At 38.5% G+C, this 18,584-nt stretch overlaps 1 long non-coding RNA gene across 1 annotated transcript in view; it reads right to left on the bottom strand.

Moving 5' to 3' along the window:
- Positions 1–533: 533 nt before the first annotated feature.
- LOC132330044 (uncharacterized) overlaps positions 534–18,584 on the bottom strand; it is a 34,222-nt gene continuing 16,171 nt past the window's right edge. Inside the window, exons 3-5 of the long non-coding RNA XR_009487216.1 lie at positions 7,117–7,200; positions 6,784–6,880; positions 534–2,494 (exon numbers count right to left, since the gene is read on the bottom strand). This is a non-coding gene — a long non-coding RNA (uncharacterized LOC132330044). The remainder of the gene's footprint in view (positions 2,495–6,783; positions 6,881–7,116; positions 7,201–18,584) is intronic.

Raw genomic sequence — 18,584 nt, 5'->3', positions numbered from 1 at the left:
GAGGAATTCAGTAGTGTAGCTGTGGTCTCTTTACCCAGATGTTTATGCAAGATCTTAGAAAAGATCCTCAGGTGTTGCTCATTGTCTGTGGTATTGACTCTGATCAAGTTCAGTATATTTTCCTGCCACAGAAAGCCAGGGTAAAAGGATCAAAATGCTCATTTGTTGCTGGTGCTTGGGATGAGGCTTCATCAAGTATTTAGAAGTTCCTATAATTTATCTTTGCTGTTCATTTGTGGCAGTCATATTAAAGGCATGAATGAAGTGCTGCATTACCTCAGCTCTTGGTGCCAAAGGTGTGCTCTGCTGACTGAGGGAGACAATAACCCAGACAAATTATGAGCTTCTGTAGCCCTACATAGAAGATGCCTGCCCTTCTCTAGGAAAGCTAAGCACCAACAGACTTTCCACAGTGCTGGTGGTATGTGGTGTCTTTTGTTCTAGCAAGAATGAATGGCTGCATGAGAAAATATTTCTAATTGGAATCCCAGTTTTTTGTAGTTGAGATGGTCATAATACAAAACAACACTCCATTTTCAGAAGGCTTCAAACCCAGTTTTATTATAGCATGCATGCTTTTTATACATTCTGACAAAACTCATAAGTTTACACTTTACTCATTGGTCAGGAAAGACAAACAAAATGCTTATTGGAATAGATAGTCCCAGGTTTTTCTTATCCTTATTTATCCTTCTTTCTTTCTTGGTTTCTATGTCAACGACCTTGGTAGAGAATTCTTTCAGGGATAAACATGGGTCATCTTATCAAACTCTCTGGCTCACAGAAAAACCTCTGGCTCACTGTAAAACCTCTTCTACACCCATTTATATCACAATCACAAGCAGTATGATGATGTAGATTCTGGGTTTCTGTTTCCCCACTCTTGTACTTTGTATATGTTCTTCTGTTCTTATTTGTTGTTTAACTTTGTTTGGCTTAAATAAGAGATATTAAGTAGGTTTTAAATACTAACATGGTTGTTAGGGTACTGACAGATTTATTGGTTAACACCACAGCCACCACAGGAGAGTCATGAAAGGCCCATCTTTGCAAGCCCAAAGGAGCACAGTGGCAATGGCAGATAGCAAAGCAAGGTAAGGATTGAGGGGAAAGGAGACCCTCTTTGGTCCCCTCCCAGGGCTGGCCCAGAAGAGGCTCAGCCCTGTTGTCCAGGTATGAATCTATCAATCCATCTATGTGTGATGGGAAGCAGCTTTCCTGGTTACTAAGGGGACATGCTAGCTGGAAGTGTGGGACACATAACATGGTGCAGGGCGAGAGCTTTTGGGGATTGCACAGAATTCATCCCAGGTATTCAGAGGAGAAATCAAAAGCAGGACAAAGTAGGGGTTTAAGAGATTGGGTCCCTAACAAGTGTGGAACAAGGGAATAAACAGGTTCACCTGTGTGGACAGTTGTCTGGTTGTGCTGTGCCCTGCTCCTGACCAGCACAATCTGTCGTCTCTCTTCAATAACTCCAACTGCTTTCCAGTAACAGGCTCTTTATTCCCTGTGTGTATGGGGGTAGATGAGGTTGTTAATGGTGCAGCAGCTGGGGCAAGTGTGGGTGTGATTGCTGGCAAAGATAATGCAGATGGGTGGGTTGGGGCAAGGATGGGTTTGGCGGTCTCTGAGGGTGATCTCTGGGTGGGGAGTGGCTGCTGGTGTCTAGGGGCAAGAGCCCACGAAGGGGATTATAGGGACCAGGAATTCCCCATCATCTCTGGGTGTATGTGTCTGAAGAGGGTTTGTACCAGCAGCAGGAGTGGGACTGTGGCTTTGAGAGCTTGTATGTCCAGGTGGTAGTAAATGGGGAGACCAGGATCCAGGAGCAGCTGCTGGACACACCAAAGTCTTCTGCTGGAAGGTTCCATCTTGTAGCTGTGTATATATACTGCCACTTAAGGACCTCTGTTCTCCTCAGCTAGAGCAGACAGCAGGATGAGGCTGGTGTGAGCTGTGTGTCTTTACACAATCTGTATGGCCAGCAGTGTATATATGTGTATTTTGTGCTGCATACATGTACTCTGTGTGCATCAGCTGGGAATAAATGTTCAGCCTCATTACAGGTTGAAGCTGGGGATGTGGAGTGGCAGCAGTCTTGCCTCTGCCAGGCTGCTGAAATAGGTATTTTCCATTAACACAAATCCTTAGAGAAGAGAACTGGAAAGCACATATCATACCATTGCTATTTTAGTCCTGTTTTCCTTTTTTTATTTTTTTTTTTTTTTGTTATATTTTCTGACTGTCTCTTTGTATTCTGTATCAGATTGAGTAACCACAGACCAGGTCAGCACAAATGCAGTTTAGGATGATTTGAAATGAGACTGAGCGAGATCATATGATTGTAGTCAGTCTCTTCTGCTGTCTCCTCCCAGGGTAAAACTGCTTTGTGCATGAACACAACGGTAGTGTCTGTCCTCCTTCTTGTCACTGTCAAGACTGCTGGTCATGTTGAAAATGTGCATCACTCACGTGGATGATGATCTTCTGACTGAAGCATGGACAGAAGCATAAAACTGAGAGGCTATTCTGACAGTGGTGATTGCTTAGGGGAAACACCATAATCCATCCATAAACACACAAACATTTTTTTTTTTCCTACCAGAAATATTCTTTTAGTGTTTCCACATACATCATGCCTTTGCCTGAACTTTTTGAAAAATATTCCTCTGCTCCGCACTGTCCACGGTGCATAATTGGCTTCTATGGAAAAAAGAGTGTGTCAGTGACTGACCTACCCACAGAGCTGCTTCTCCTTTACCAAAATAATGAATATGGAATAAAGTGCTGTGATTGTCCATGCAGCTAAGAGGCATAAAACTGATTGTTTTATGAAGCATTATTTGGTGGTCATCCCCAGGAGTTTTGATAAAACTGGTCTAGGATGTTTTATGAACATAACAACTATCCTGCCAGATCACACCAAGGATTCACATAGCCCTGCATCCTGTTTCTTAGCAATTTTGTCCAGTGGTAGATGACCTGTGCAGCATACACTTATTGATGTCTACGTGCTGCAAAGTGCTCAAGGCAAATACCTCATGTATCAAAGAGTATAAGAAGAAATTCTTATTTTTACTCCCCATAATCCTCTCCCAGCTTCCACTGATTTGTAATTCAGGGACTTTTTTTTTGTATTAGATAAATAATTTTTTCTTGAATTGTATTTCATACTCCAAAACTTTCCCAGCTGGAAACCAGAATTACTGGTAGAAATCCTGTTCTTGTTGTTGGGACATATATCAGCTGCTCATGAAATCTATTAACTCAGTTTAATAACTAATTATGTTATAATTGCTATGAGAAAGAAATTCCTCAGTCTGCACTTTTTCAGAAGCTCCAAACATCAAATCACCTTTGAATTTGAGCTTGTTTTCTGGGTCATTGATTCCATTTCTGAGCATTTTGCTTCCTTTAGTGCTTGCAAAATGGAGTCATCATTGATTATTTTCACGTTGTTAAAATGTGCTCTTGTGGTCTGGAATCAAAGCGTTCACAAATTAAATTCTCACCAACGTTTGTTCCTACTACTGCCACTATAAGCTGTAGCTGTGCCCTTCCTCACACCACCTTCAGAACTGCCAAGACATTCAGAAAAATGAGCTGGAATTTGAACAGATTAAAATATGAAGAAAGACTTGTATAATAGCTATTTTTCTATGTGTCAAATAACTGATAACCACAATATAAAAAAATTTCCATGTATCTCAGAAGGTTTTACATTGTCATAATAATAGTCAGTTCCACAAAGTGGAAAAGAATGTAATGATAATAAAAAAGCCTTTAAAAAGACATTTTCATTCTGCTGTATCAGACCTGTCAAACATTGATTTTATAAATCTTGTAGTGTAACTCTTCTGTTTCTAACTCTGTCCATCAATCAATATAACTTTTGTAATGTGCTTTTATAACAAATAACACCTAACAAAGAGACTTGACAAAATATCTATTTCTTTATTTTTTGTTGAGTTGATCAGTGCATTTGACCTAACTATGCCTGTACTAATTTCCATTGTTTCTCTCCTGCAAATGAATCCGTTCTTTGTCTGAAGAAAATGCAAAATATCATCACTGGCAGAAAAATTGAAACAAATTTAACAGTGTCCTTAAAGCTTGATATAATAATAGATAATATAAATTAGTAAAATAATGTAAACTCTCATAATCATTTTTTTTACTTATTTTTCTGGCTTTCTTGCCTTTTTTAAAAAACTTTTTTATTTTTAGGTTGATCCATGTACATTTCCCTCATTTCACAGACCCTGCAGATGCTGAGCTCAGATCCATCTTCACTTCCTAAGTATCTGTCTGGGCAATCAAAAACATGTATGATAGGCCACATATACAAGTAAAGTGAATACTAGGGACAAAAATGGTTTAAATTGTAAGATTTTTTTTAAATTCTGAATTTGAGTCTTTGAAAATTCAGAAACTATTCAACAAACTAAACTACAATGATTTCAAATGGTTTACAAAAAAAGTCCTCTCATTGCCTCTTTTTCCTTGTTGCATTTTGTACCATCAAACAATCTTAGTGTGACATTTTACAGAAACATTAACTCTACCGCTCTGACGTAGCTTAAGCTAATAAAATTATTAATAGCATTGGTATTATATTATAAAAGCAATAAATTAATTTCTCCTTTTATGATTGGAAAATTTAGGCTTCTGAGAGTACACAGAGTTCAGATGATGTCACACTGGTTATATGATTGCAGAAACACTGGAATTACGTGAGGTGAATTCCTCCAGAATTTTTTTAGACAAAAGGAGTGATTTCTAATTCTGCTGTTGCGTAATAATGGTCTGTCCTTTTGATTTTAGAGCTGCTTATGAGATTTCATGAATCCATGTGCAGATCAAAAGTGTCACATCAAGTTTTTAAAAAATAAACTAACCTATGAATCATTCACGAAAGTCGGAAAGGGAAGTGTCTATTTTATGCCAAAATTTTAACAGTCGGTATTCCCCTGCTTAAAATTCCCCTTGTTTGAAATACTAATTCTGAGGAAAAGAAAATAATATAGTTACCATTATCAATTTAGTTTATATTTTTATTTCACTTAGAATTTACAGAAATGTAAGAATTTTCTTTAACCTAGCAATAATTTTCTCAATGTTTAGTATCTTCAAAATATCTTATTATATTATTTTAGTCTATGCCCTAATATCCTTGCAGAAGTTTAATTCACACCACGCTTTTAAGCAATTGAATACAAAATCTGCTTATAGCCTAAAAAGGATAGATAAGAAATACTTAGGCTATCATATATCTGTCTTCTGATACACACTGAGGAACACTGTTTGCTGCTAAATATTATGTCCCCCAAGTGTTATTATTAAAAGAGCTTGTTTGAGAAGATAGCATTTTATAGCAATCAACTGATTTACTCCAAAAAATACAGTCTCTAGGAATTGATGTCCCAGTATTTAGCCATTGAATGTCTGAAACAAAGGCACATGAGCACAAAAGCACTCTGATTGCACAATTTTATAAGCATATTTTTCAGGAAGGCATTTTCATGGACTATTATCTTTCAATTGCAAGTATTTGCAGTCAAAACAATTACGTTTTGTTCTAAATGTCAGCCAACAAGATTGCCAACAAAACAGAAGCAAAGCTGGTTGCTCTTAGAAACAACATAACTCACCACTGTTAGTCATTTTTTCTCTTACAATCTCTTCAAACTAGAGTATCTTCAGTGTTCAGTAGCTTCAGTGTTCTCATTTCATAATTAGAGTAGAGTTTAGGGTCTACAGCTCTCATGATCATAGTAAAGAGTTCATGAACTAATTGGAGAGATTAATACTTTTGTAATTTTCAAGTGTTGCTCATTATTTTTAACAAAAGGAGAAGTCTAATCCAGCAATACATGAGGGCTTGAAGCATGTATGGAATTTGCTGTGAGTAGAAGAGGAACAGATACCAAGTTGTGGTAATTCCAGTTAAGTGGAAATACAATGAGCAAATTAAGAAAAGTCAGAAACTTTCAACACTTTCATAAAATGGGAACAAATATTTTGCAGAGGTGATTGTTCTTTTCTGTGAATAAGCTTATCCTTTCCTAAGAAAGGTCACAGCAAGCAACTGCAGATAGAGTAGGACTGAGAACTTAAAGCTATGTGTGTAGGTTCTCTCTCCATACCATGTTTTAGGGAGAATTTAGGTCACAGCCAATGATTTTGTCACTTGACAGATCCAGTACTTATCACTTCTACAAATAAGGGAAGATCCAAGTGACACAGAATTCTGCCACACTGGCAGCACATAGTGTTTTTCTGTGATGAGGCATGGAGTAGATAATGGCTTCTTTCGAATCCTGAAGGGAAATTAGCTCACAGAATAGCTTTTTGCCTGTGTACTTATACCAAAGACAGCACACTTAATGTGTGGAGGGTGAAGGCAGGAGAGAAACAAAAGAAAGGAAAAAAAGGTGTCTTGTCATTGAGGTCAAGACAAAATATTAGTTCCTGCTAAAGTTATATAGACAGGTGTATGTATACTTCTATATATGTATACAGTTGCACCTATCTATACCTTGATTATTACTGAGTGTGAGAGGTTACTTGTTTTGCCTTGTACTTGTTCTAGCTGTATACTCCAAATGTATCAAAGGGTGACATCAATTGTTTAATGAACTCAGTGAAAACATGGCCAGTTTCAAGAAATAGATGAAGTGTGACAATTGATTTGCTGACGCATTTGTCTCACAGTTACATGAAACGTTTTTAGCAGGATCAGGAACTTGTTAGACAAGAGGCAAAGCTCATGATACTCACTGTGAATGAATTTGTTCGCCTGAATCAGCTCCCCAAACTGACATTTGCTCAGTGTATTCTTGAATCACAAGGAAAAACAGGAATCATTTTCTCAAAGCTGTGGTCTGGTTAGGTAGACTGCTTATTGCAAATGTTTTTAATAAGCTCATGAAGAAAGATATTTTATTCATAGAACACCCCCACTTCCACCCCCAAAGTCAGCTGTGGTTGCTTTTACAGCAGATAATAAAACTGCTAACAGTTGGTAGAAATAATTTGATAAATTGTTTGATTAAACTAGTATAGTAAATAATCCCAACAGAAGTCACAAATGTCATACATATTTAAGGATACATTGTTGATATATGTGAAATTCTCCAATAGCCACATCTGCAGCTGAAGGCCACTGCCATGCTTTTCTGGTACAGGAGACATCTACTGTGGGAAAGAACATCAGCAAAGAGAAAAAACTCATGGGGAGGTGCATTTTATAGGAGGAAAGAGAGGCTGTTTGCCTGGTGCAATGTGGGAAATTGGGAAATAGCCTGAGCACTCAATAGTGAGCTAATGATCTGGGAACCAACGCAGTGCAAAGGAAGACAGACATAACAGAAACATAACATAAACAAGTTTAGGTATAGGAAGAAACACAATGGAAAATTTATGTCCTTGATAGGGAAATAAGATAATTAGAATTTGTTTCTTTTTGCTTTTGAAAGACTGGAGAAAGAAAGGGGATAAAATTGAAAATATGAAGAAAATTATATGAAAAAGCTATCTGGAAACTCTTTGGGGAGAGCTCTGTACAGTGACCACAAAACACACAACTGAATGCAATACTTCACAGAGAACATAACTTCTTGATTCAGGATCATCAAAAACTTAAAAGAGACTTTGATTTTTTTTCTGCATTTGCCTTCTTTTTAGTTTGATTTCATGCTTGGTGAGTGAAGATGCCTATCTGTACAATGCAAAATATCCTAATAACCTTTGATGCCACAAGTGAAAGCATTGGTCAGACTTTAAGAGAAACCCAAGAAAAGTGGCCCAGAATTGTACTTTTAACTTTACAAATAAAACAAAAAACACCCATTCACAGTTCTCAGAAGACAGACTGGATATGCAAAAATGGGCATCCTGTATGCAAATTTCTTGACGTTATGGTTGATTTGCAGTTGACCGTAGCTGTCAAAGAAGAGAACAAAAGGCAAACTGTAAAGTTTTCTATAAAATATATGCAGCAAAAGTAGAAGTCAGAAAAATTATCCCTATTTTCAGAGGCTACTTTGTGTGTCTACAACTTGGTAAGAAAAACAATAATTTCCACTGCAGTTTTTGTAGGAAAACTCTACTGCTCTGAAAGAAATACAATGTGTTTTGTTGTAGTCTGTGTGAGTCATGCAAGTCTGTTAAAGTCAGAGCCTGTCCTCTGTAAACACCAATTATGCAGGCCAAGGTTAAAGAGAGTATGTCTGGTTTATGATTCCCCTCACTCTTATAGCTGTACACAAATTCTTCTAATGAGAAAAAAAGTTTTTGAGAAATGACAATTCTTTTCAATTTCCAAAATTTAGTTCAACATCCATTACACAGCATCTGTTTGCAGACTCACTTGGCTAAAGTATTATGTTTTCACCTGGTAGCTCTCACAAAAATGGAAAGAAAAGAAAGACCAATAGCTATGAGAGACTACATGCAAAACTCTAACCTTCAGCACTGGAAATGCCATTTCCTTGTTTCTGCAGAAGGTCTTACATGTTCCGAAATTTCATTTACAAAGAGGAATATCTTTATGTTAATTAATATTTTTGACTGAAGAGAAAACTAAATCAAACCGGGAAAAAAGTAGAGTGATATACCCATGAAAGAGCACAGGAGTGTATCTCTTCCTTGAGGAAACCTTTTTTTCATGTGCCATCAACATGGGCTCTTTCACTTGACTTGCTCTGTATTTTTCACGGAGCTCTAACAACTACTTTAATGTCAACGTTCATTTAAGGCCAGTAGAGAAGAAGCCATCTTTTCCCATAGATTTTTAAATCCCTAAATGACCTCCAGATAGTTTTTAGAAGTTTTTTTCCCCCCATAGTGTCTTCAGAATCACTAACCCTGTGCCTTTTAGTATTGCCTTGGTCTTATTACTGAGGTCTTCCAATTAGCTGGTGACTGGAAATATGTTGTCCTGTACATTAGTTTAATTACTGCTGTGGGAACTCATTCTCAGCAGGAGCTCTGTGAGTCAAAACCTACATTTTGTAAGAAGCCAGTTCCCATTTTAAGCTGTTGCCATGTAGGTAACACAGCCTTCAACCCTGTTCTGGTATCCCTTCTTAGGTGTTCAATAGGTTGTGATTTTGTTTTGGTCTATTGTTTTTTTTCTTAACATCAATCCACTCCCAGTTTTGTATTCTATTGGCAAATTATATTATAGTAGGTGAAAAAAAAAAAAAAGATCTGTTTGTGAAGCTGCTTTTGGCTATGGCAGGAAGTCATTAAAGGCAGGTTTCAGTAAGTGCTGGCCTCCCAGAAATAACAACTATTTCCATGAGCACCAAAACTAATGAAGCCTATGGATTTGTCTTGTGGTTGGATTCCCAGCTGCTTCATAACTTGCTGCCTCTCACTGAAGCTTTTCCTTTTACTGGAGCATTCATGTTCCTCTTGTGGTTTCTCTGGTGTCTAATACAGGCTGAGTTTGTGGTGCAATCTTTCCCCGCTGAAGAGACAGACACTGTCTCTCTTCTTTGCACAGGTATCCAGTTTCGCAAAGCTTACATAACAATTTGGTGTCTTTGAGACAGCTGCCTCTCTGTCAGGCTTAGCTCAGACTAGTCCACAGCTTCAAAAGTTGCTAGATTAGGAGTCAGCAGAGATGGTGATACATGTACCATATTTACTTAGGTATCTCAGTGTTTTGTTTCCTTTTTTTTTTTTATTTTGGGAGTTTGTTTACCTCCAGGAACTGAGGCCACAGGCTCCATGTTGATTCTTTCATGAATGTCTATCAGTTTTTGCTGGTGACAAATAAGTTATCTGCCTCTGATTTTGACTATACAATTGTAAGAGGAGTGTGTTTGCAACCTTCTTGAACTATCCATAGACATTTCTCATAGGACAGACTCTATAATTCAGTGTCATTAATTCCTTAAACTTTCTATTCCAGGCATCTTGCAGTACAGGTTGCTTGGCAGAGCACCACCCTCAGATTGCTTGTGCTGGCAAACTGGATTAGGCACAATTTCTACAGCTTTTCCAGTCACAATTTGCACCCCTTCTCTGTTGGACAGAATTACCAGTGAAGACCAGTACCTCAGGGAATTTCTATACATATTGTGGCATTTACTAATTATAGCATGCAAATTATATTATTATGGATTGATATTTGTGTTTGCTCAGCTTTGGCCTTGTAATCTTGTTGCAATTTTTATGTGAGACTTTTCAGATGGTCTCTTTTAGATCAAAGCCAACCTCTATGGAAACATTCTTGCTCTACATCAAAAACAAACCATGACACTTTCTGGTGAAACACGTCATGCCAAAAAAACCAGATGTGGCAGTGTGTGGGGCACATCTTATAAAACAGGTCTTCAAGTGTACACTGTTCTGTCTTTAAGTGTTCTGTTTTGCCATCAGAACTCAACAGAACCCTGCAGATACAAAAAGGAGAGAAAAATGTTTGACATAATTTAATCTAGAATTTGTTCTTGTGTAAAGAGCAGGAGCAGTAGAAAGTTTTCCCTTTTATATATTTGCTTATTTTTTGCTATGCGAAGCATTACTTTCATGGAGTGCTTAATTTCTTCTTTAAATGTGCTAAGTTATTCCCTCTATTTTCCCCATCACTTCCTGAGGAAAAATAATTTCAGGCATTATTCTAGCATATGCTTTAGCATGGGCTTTTGCTGGGGTGACAAACTGCGGCCCAGCCACAACTCTTTCCCTGCTGCTCTGCAGAGATCTTCCTTTCACTTTGGATGATATCCTTAATCTCTTCCTCAGTTATTCTATTCCCCTGAATTTCAACTGAGATCATCCTATTAATTTGAGCAAAAAGTAGAAAAGAGAAGGCTCTGGCATGACCTAGCTGTGGCCTTCCAGTACCTAAAGGTAGCCTAGGAGAAAATGGAGAGAGATTATTTACAAAAGCAGGTAGTGATAGGACAAGGGGGAGAGGCTTTAAAATGAAAGAGGAGAGCTGTTAGGTTAGATACTGGAAAAACAAACCACTACTGTGAGGGTGGTGAGGCACTGGCCCAGGTTGCTCAGAGAAGATGTGGATGCCCCATCTCTGGAAATGTTCAAGGGCAGGCTGGATGGAGCTCTGAGTAATCTGGTCAAGTGAAAAGTGTTCCTGATCACTAGAGGGGTGTTGGAACTTGATGACCTTTAGGGTCCCTTTCAACCCAAATAATTCTATGATTCTATAATGATTTTAAATTCAGTAATGGATACTTTGAATATAATACTACTGCATATTAACATGCTGCATGGAGATGGGTAGGGGCTTAAAGCAGCTTCTTGGACTGCTGGTAGTTTTTTCTTCATTGCTCCAGTACTGTTTGGGGATCATAGTGCCTTGTACATCCTTGTCCAATTACAAGAGACAAAGAAGTATCCCATTTGCTGTCAGATCTCCATCTTCTACTGCAAGTATTGGCTTTTGCTATGGTGGTGATTTTTTTTTTTCCCCAGAACTGTGGGTGCTGGTTTTGGTGCTGTTTCACTGTATTTACACCAGGATGCTCTGCTAGTACCAGCAATTTGTTGTTGCAGTGATACATTCACTGAAATTCCTCTGTCTTATGTTATGACTAACAAGCCAAGCTCAGCTTGTGTTATTTACCACAGCATGTGCTGTTTTTTTGCAGACTCACTTTGACCTCCACATGTCTTCTGCTTCAAGCTTCTTTTATCAGAACTGCGTTATCTGAGCATTGTCTATTCTCTACAGCTGCTCTTCTGGACAAAATAATTTCTTCTTATCAAATCTGTGTTGTTGTGTCATGGACTAGTTTTATCCTGCCTGTTGTACTTGTAAACAGAATGAAGACACAGAACAATTCCTTACTAGGAGAACTGTGGCATTTAAACTTGATTTTGAATTATTGTTTAACGAGCCTCCTTCTTTCAGCCCTTCCCTTTCTCTCTCTCTTCATTAATAACATATGAAAACTATCCCTCTAATTTAGTTACCCAAGTCATAAGACCAAATTTAGACAGTCTGAGTAGTCCTAAATGGTCTATAATGTATTTTTCCTGGTCTGTTTCTTTAAAGTTTTATAGTTACCCCTTTTTCTGCTTGAGCTAACTGGAAGCTATTAAAATAGTGCAATACTATTACCCCAAAAAAGCTACTTTCTGACCAACCATCCTGGTTTTGCTGTCATCCACTCATTTAACCTTCCCTGGCTGTCCTTTGCACTGTACCTCCCCTGCAGAGATTTTAATTGTTCCATCCCTTTGCTGAGGTTACTTTCTTCATTTGTACCACCATTCCTGGTATCACATTCTGCCAATAAAAAAGTGTTCTGAGCCAAATATCTGACAGAGCCTTGCTTCATTCAGCATCTGACTCTGACTGATCATCCCTGTCTGCCATAAATCTCTAAATAATCTCAGCATCCACTTGCAGCTGACTCATGTCCCAGCTTCTTAAAAAACACAGTTGTTCAGAAACAGTGTGTTTTCCAAAACATTGATATTAAAAATCCAAATATATTCTTTAAAGCAAATCCAAAGAAAGATCCAGAACATAAAAGTCAGAGACTTTGAAGTCTGTCCCAACCCCAGTATGCCTGTTTGTGATGACATTAGTTTACATTCAGCCATAACTAATAGCCAAAATCAAAAAGAAACAATATTGTAGGATGCACTCTGCAAAGCAGATTCCTAAATCACTTTAGCCAGATGGCTGTGCTAATCCATGAAGACTAATGTACAAAATAAAACCAAAATGTTCCAATGAACATTGGGAATAGTGAAATTGCAAATAGAGGTACTAAACCAGGAGTGATTTTATTGAAAGTTATGTAGAGTTCCATTAAATTGCTGTCTGTGCTCTAAAAGATGTAGAAGTAATGCCTAGTTGCTCTGGCTTTACATGTGCAATTACAATTTTTGAAGGTTTGCATCAGTCATATCAAGACCAACACTCAATTACTGAACAGGGGTAAGGGATTTTGAGTGTGGAGTTTTGTGCCTACATCTTACAGTCAGTTATTGAAGAAAATAAGCTTTTCTTTTAAACAATTTTAGTTAATATGTCAGTGAATCTTTTATGCTTTTCAAATTTTAATAACTTGCTAGGAATTTGACATGCAGTACAATCTACAGATTTAAAAGTACCTGATACTATTGTTTGTTATTTAAAGTTCTAAAATATTTAGTCATCTTCAGCATGAATCAGAGTCCTAATGCTTTAGGTGCTTCAACAGATGGGAGATCCAGGCTCCACTTCTCATTTTTGTGCAATAGGTATGATTAAGCCCTCTATGATATTGCTTTCATCATGTATTGAAATGGATTGGCATCTGTCTGAAAATAGGAGATATTTTAAATGGGTATCACTAACATATTAAATCATCCATTTAAACCAGAAATTTGTTCTTTAATCATGGCTACCTACCAGTGTGTACAACACAGTATTAGAGTCCAATATTTGGGAATTTGATGAAGCTTTTAGTAAAGCTTATCACTGTTTCTGCTCCTGGAGAGTACAAAGTGCTTTACAAATGCTTGTAACAGATTCCAAATTATGCAGCAGATTCATCAGGATTTTTTGCTATCATGGCTCTAGATAATCTCAATATGGGCCAAGTCTAGGGGTGAATACACCTCAATGTGAAAGGACAGAGGGCCGATAACAAGAAAGGACATCTGAAGGATAAATAAGCATTTTATCTTCAGTGGTGTTTATAGGCCAAAGGGCTTTTCATCCCTTCACCAGCATTAAGTAAAAAGAATACAAGAACCTAGGAAGTTACATAGTAGAGGAAAATATCCTGAATCTGGCATGCTGCAAGTCTGTGCCTCCAGGTCCAACCAGTAGCAAGGACAGACTCTGCTGTTTAGTTGCAGGACATCACCAGACAGATATCTTTGCCAGCCCCTGTTTTCCATATGGCATCTTTTGGAAACTTTAATGCTACTAGATGGTGGATTTTGAACATCAATCATGACAACTGTAGTTATCTATGATCCCTACACAGGTACTACAGAGGATCATCCTCTTCCCTTAAATAGCCATGAAAAGTTAACTAGAGTCTCTAATGCATTATAGTTAATTTTAAAAATCAATGGAGAATGAATAAAGTGATATCAAGTCCTGCAAAAATAAACCTAAGAAAAGCTTGATGGGGACAAGAAAAAAAATCTCCTTGAGGAAAGAAATGGCTGGACCACATCTGTGGATTATGCAGCAAAATGAAGGGCACGCGTAGTGAGCAGTAGTACATAACCTGGATCACCTCAAGGAATGATAGTTTTTATGGTATCTTCCCAAGATTTTAGATTTAAGACATTTACTTAACTTGTCTGCAATATGACAGCAGGACTGAAAGCTGTGTTTGAGTTTTCAAAAAGGTTTTACACCTCTTGAAAACACTGTTCCCTAACAACAATTTCAACTGCCTCCAGGCATTTATCTTGTTTAAATCATGCACATAAAAATGAGAAAATTAAATAAGACTTCTTAATAAGATATTCATCTGAATAAATCTGTAATTGTCTTGAACAGAAAGCGTTTATGAACTCCTGAATACAACATTTCATCTTCACAAACTGTAAGGCAAAGAGAGAGTCTGACAAGCAATTAGGAATCTCAAGATAGAAATTGCTATGAAAGACCAAGGTATATTCGTTATTAATCATTGTGTAGCTCCCCACTACTGTAAATCAACATCATACACTGAAGTCAACAGAGTAATTGAAGCAACATTGATTTTTCACAAGCTGCAAGGCTGACCCAGAGCATTTAAGTTTTATTCAGGTTTCTTTAAAGAAATATAGTTCTATTTTTTATTTCTCCCCCTTTCTGTAAGTTGAAGAAAGTAAATACTAAAGCTAGATTACTTAAGTCTTTAGAGTTGAGCACGAGAGGATTAAGAATTTATATTAAGGCCTTTTCCAGTCTTTCATGTATAAAATGTTTCTATTCTTGTTTTGAACTAAATTGTAATTTCAGTTACAACAATGTACTTAGGGAGCATTGCTGATGAGATACAGGGCTATTACTGAGATAAACATCTGACTCATAGTACTTTACATGCACTCCAGCAATGAATTTACAATGTAGCAATTTTTCATATAGGAAAAATTTGCTAGAATACATTACAAAGATATTTGCGTAGTCACAGAATCATGGAATTGTTCGGGTTCAAATGGACCTTAAAGATCATCTCATTCCAGCCAGCCCCCATGTTGTGAGCAGGGAAACCTTTCCCTAGATCAAGCTGCTCAGAGCCCCATCCAACCTGGCCTTGAACACTTCCAGGAATGGGACATCCACAGCTTCTCTGGGCAACCTGTTCCAGTGCCTTGCCACCCTCACAGTAAAGAATTTCTTACTAATAACTAAACCCACCCTCTTGCAGTTTAAAACAGTTCCACCTCATCTTATCACTACACTCTCTGACAAAGAATCCCTCCCCATCCTTGCTACAGACCCCCTTTAAGTACTGGAAGGTTGCTACATCTGCTGTTGTTTTTCATCAGGGTGAAAAATAGATGCAATGGATTAATGAGAGTAAGGGAAGTCCCAACATGTATCAAATCAAATACTATGCTGGTCGAAAGTAAACCTTTGAGTATTGACTTTTCACATTAAATATACAGGATATGTCAGATAATAATAGGATGCAAACCATTTACCCCAGTGTTTTGGATTACCTAAATTTAAGGTGTTTATTTTGAGTTATCACATTTCCAAAAGCTAAAAAAGTGGTGCAGGATGAGAGGAGAATATCTCTGTAGCAGACCTAAAGGGGTGAGCGGAGAGCAGCACCGTTCGTGTCTGTGCTTCCATGCCTGTGCCTGCTGTACAAGGTGGGAAGGACACAGACTGCCCTGAGGTGACCTCCGGGACTTTTGACTGTGTACCCCACTCCTCCCATCACATCCCCCCCATTCCCTTCTCCTTTCCTTCTCCCAAGCTGCAAGTTCTCACTCTTTCGCCCCAAGTCTGCACATCCCAGCCTGTTACTGCAAACCTCCTCCTTTCCTGCCTTCCTCACAAACACGTGCTGCAGCCCCTCACTCCCCACACCAGCCCACCTCCTTTTTGCTGAGAGCTCCTCCAGCCTTGGAGATCTCCGTTTGCTGGATGTCTCACACCGCTGCCTGAGCCCCAGCTTCCCTGGGAGCCCTCAGTATTTGTCACACCTGTGCAGTCTCCTCCAGCTGTTGCCAGTCAGCTGCTGTTCCTGCTGTCCTTCTCCTTTCTGTCCATACTCCCATGGCTACCAGCACAAACAGGGCTCCCTCCTGATTTCAGTGCCTTACCTACAAAATTTTGCTTGTTGCAGATAGAAAGAAATCCAGGGACAAGTTGCATTTACCAAAAATCCACTTGGATGGGACACTCAAGGAAGAAAAATGTATGTTCAGAAGAAAATCCCACAGATGTATCATGTCCCTACTAATTTCTCAAAATTTGCGCTGTATTAATACAGTATTTATTTGAACATGGTGCTAAATAAATGCAGATTCTGTTATGCAATATATGACAGAGAATACAATGTACCATAGATTCATCACATCTGACATGGAATAACCTCCAGCAATAGGTCAAAATGGAAACACTTTTGATTCTTACTGACAGTTGGATCCAATTATCCCATGGAAAACATCCAGTTTTGAAAGAATGGGTCCAATTTGGAAGCCTGTGAAGCAATCCCTTAGAATCTGTTTGGGGTACTTTGCCAGATCTCTATTTACCCAAGCCTTTTCAAACTGCCTCCAAACAGATGTAAATAACTCTTGTCTAGAGTCATATAATTTTATTGCTGAAGTAAATGAACTGAGGAAGAGACAAAGAATGCAGAGCAGAATAGAAAAGGTCAGTGTTACTCTCTCCACAGGGACAATAAAACATGGTAAAGTGGGGGCATCAAAGCAGAGGGGGGAGGGGGGAAATTGCAAGCAGGAAGGAGGGAAGGATAGATACAACAGTACTGTCTTGCGCTAGCATGTGATTCATAAAGCTGCAGTGCGTGAAGAGGAGGAAGGGTGATTCACCTGAGAAATTCACACTGCTTAGTGTGCCAGCATCTCTCATTTCAGGGACCTGAAAACTTTGACATTTCCATGCCACAGCCTCAGTGCTGCCCTTGGTACTGCACTGGCTTTCTCTGTAAGCAGCAAGTCTGAAAAAAAGAGACTTCGTGTCTGATCAGCTGCCATGGAAATACAGGCAAAAAGTGTTATACACCAACTCTCAGCGTCTTTTTGAAAAATGAATTGTATTTTTACCCCAATTTAATTGAAAAAGAACTGAGGCACAGATAGATCAACTGCCTTTCCTGAACTCAAAATACAAATAAATCAGTGGCTAAGCTTTCATTAAAACCCACATACATTCTCAGCTGTGTATCCTTCCTGCCCACCTTTTAAATGACATCTAAAAGTCTATCTTTCCTTAGAGTTCCCCTGAATTAGCCAAAGGGCAGCAGTGGCAGCAGCTGCTGTGCAGCAGCAGCCGGTTACGGCTCTCCATTCCACTCTCCCATCACACCTTTCCCATGACTAGCTGCCTAAATAGGAACTTTTAAAATCACATTTCAAAAAAAATACCTGCATTTTTAAAAATTCTATTTCTGTGCTGGACTCTCACACTACATAACTCAAACATAATGTCTGCTGACGCTTGAGCATTTCATACACACAGGACTATCAAACCTAGTAAGTAGAGAAAAGAGAGCTACAGGAGTAACAGCATCAACTTCCAAGCAGATTGGTTGAATTTACCAAACCATAAAGCATTTCATTTTGGGGTCAGCAAGCTGCTAAGCCTAACATATGCAGATTCTATTAATTCCATGCCTGGCTCTTGGAAAGACTGAAAGGGGAAGAAGAAGAGATACAGGATACACAGGCAGAGCTGGCTGCACTGCTGATGAAGAGGACACAAGAAAGCTTACTCTGCAGCACTGAGTGCTCGGATGCCATCTGTCTCTCCTCCTCAGAACATCCAAGTTCTGCAGTGCTGGACAAAGAGATGGGAGGGCTCTGGGCAACCCAGCCAGCCCTGGTAATTCACTGCTGCTCCTGATCTAGGAATAAAAGGATTCACTCATCTCTTATTTGCATGCATGTCTGAAGCACAGAAAGGAGGATTTTGCTTTGGATGATTTTCACAGAACTGATCAAATCTGGTGATAGGAGGGGAGCGTTGCTTTGCTGGATATTGAGAAGCAATAACTGATATTACATTGCAACTGATATGTGACATGCTCAGCATAGCTAAGTGTGCCATCTTCTGCCCTCAAAGATCAATCAACTCCTGGTGAAGGCTGTCCCAGGTTTGTACTGAATTAAGGACACTATAAAAGTAAATCAGGCAAGGCTGGAAACTCAGGAATGCCTTTTCCAATTAAGAACACAAGAAGCAATTAGGCAAAATGCAGTTGGAATTTGGCCAGTAAAATCAAACCCTGTTTTTATAAGAAACAGCACAGGATCCTTAAGAGCACAAATCTAAGCTAAAAAAGGAGAGAAGATGGAATTACTGCTCTTTTTATTTCCTGTCATAGTATGGCTCTTTCATTTTCCTGATTTTTGCTTATAAATTACTTAATTATATTCTCTATTCATAAACATTCAATGAT

This window comes from Haemorhous mexicanus, chromosome 1, assembly GCF_027477595.1.
Source record: "Haemorhous mexicanus isolate bHaeMex1 chromosome 1, bHaeMex1.pri, whole genome shotgun sequence".
In the NCBI taxonomy this organism is placed as follows: Eukaryota; Metazoa; Chordata; class Aves; order Passeriformes; family Fringillidae; genus Haemorhous; species Haemorhous mexicanus.
The sequence above is the reverse complement of the archived record's forward strand: the minus strand, read 5'-3'. Positions and strand labels throughout refer to the sequence as shown.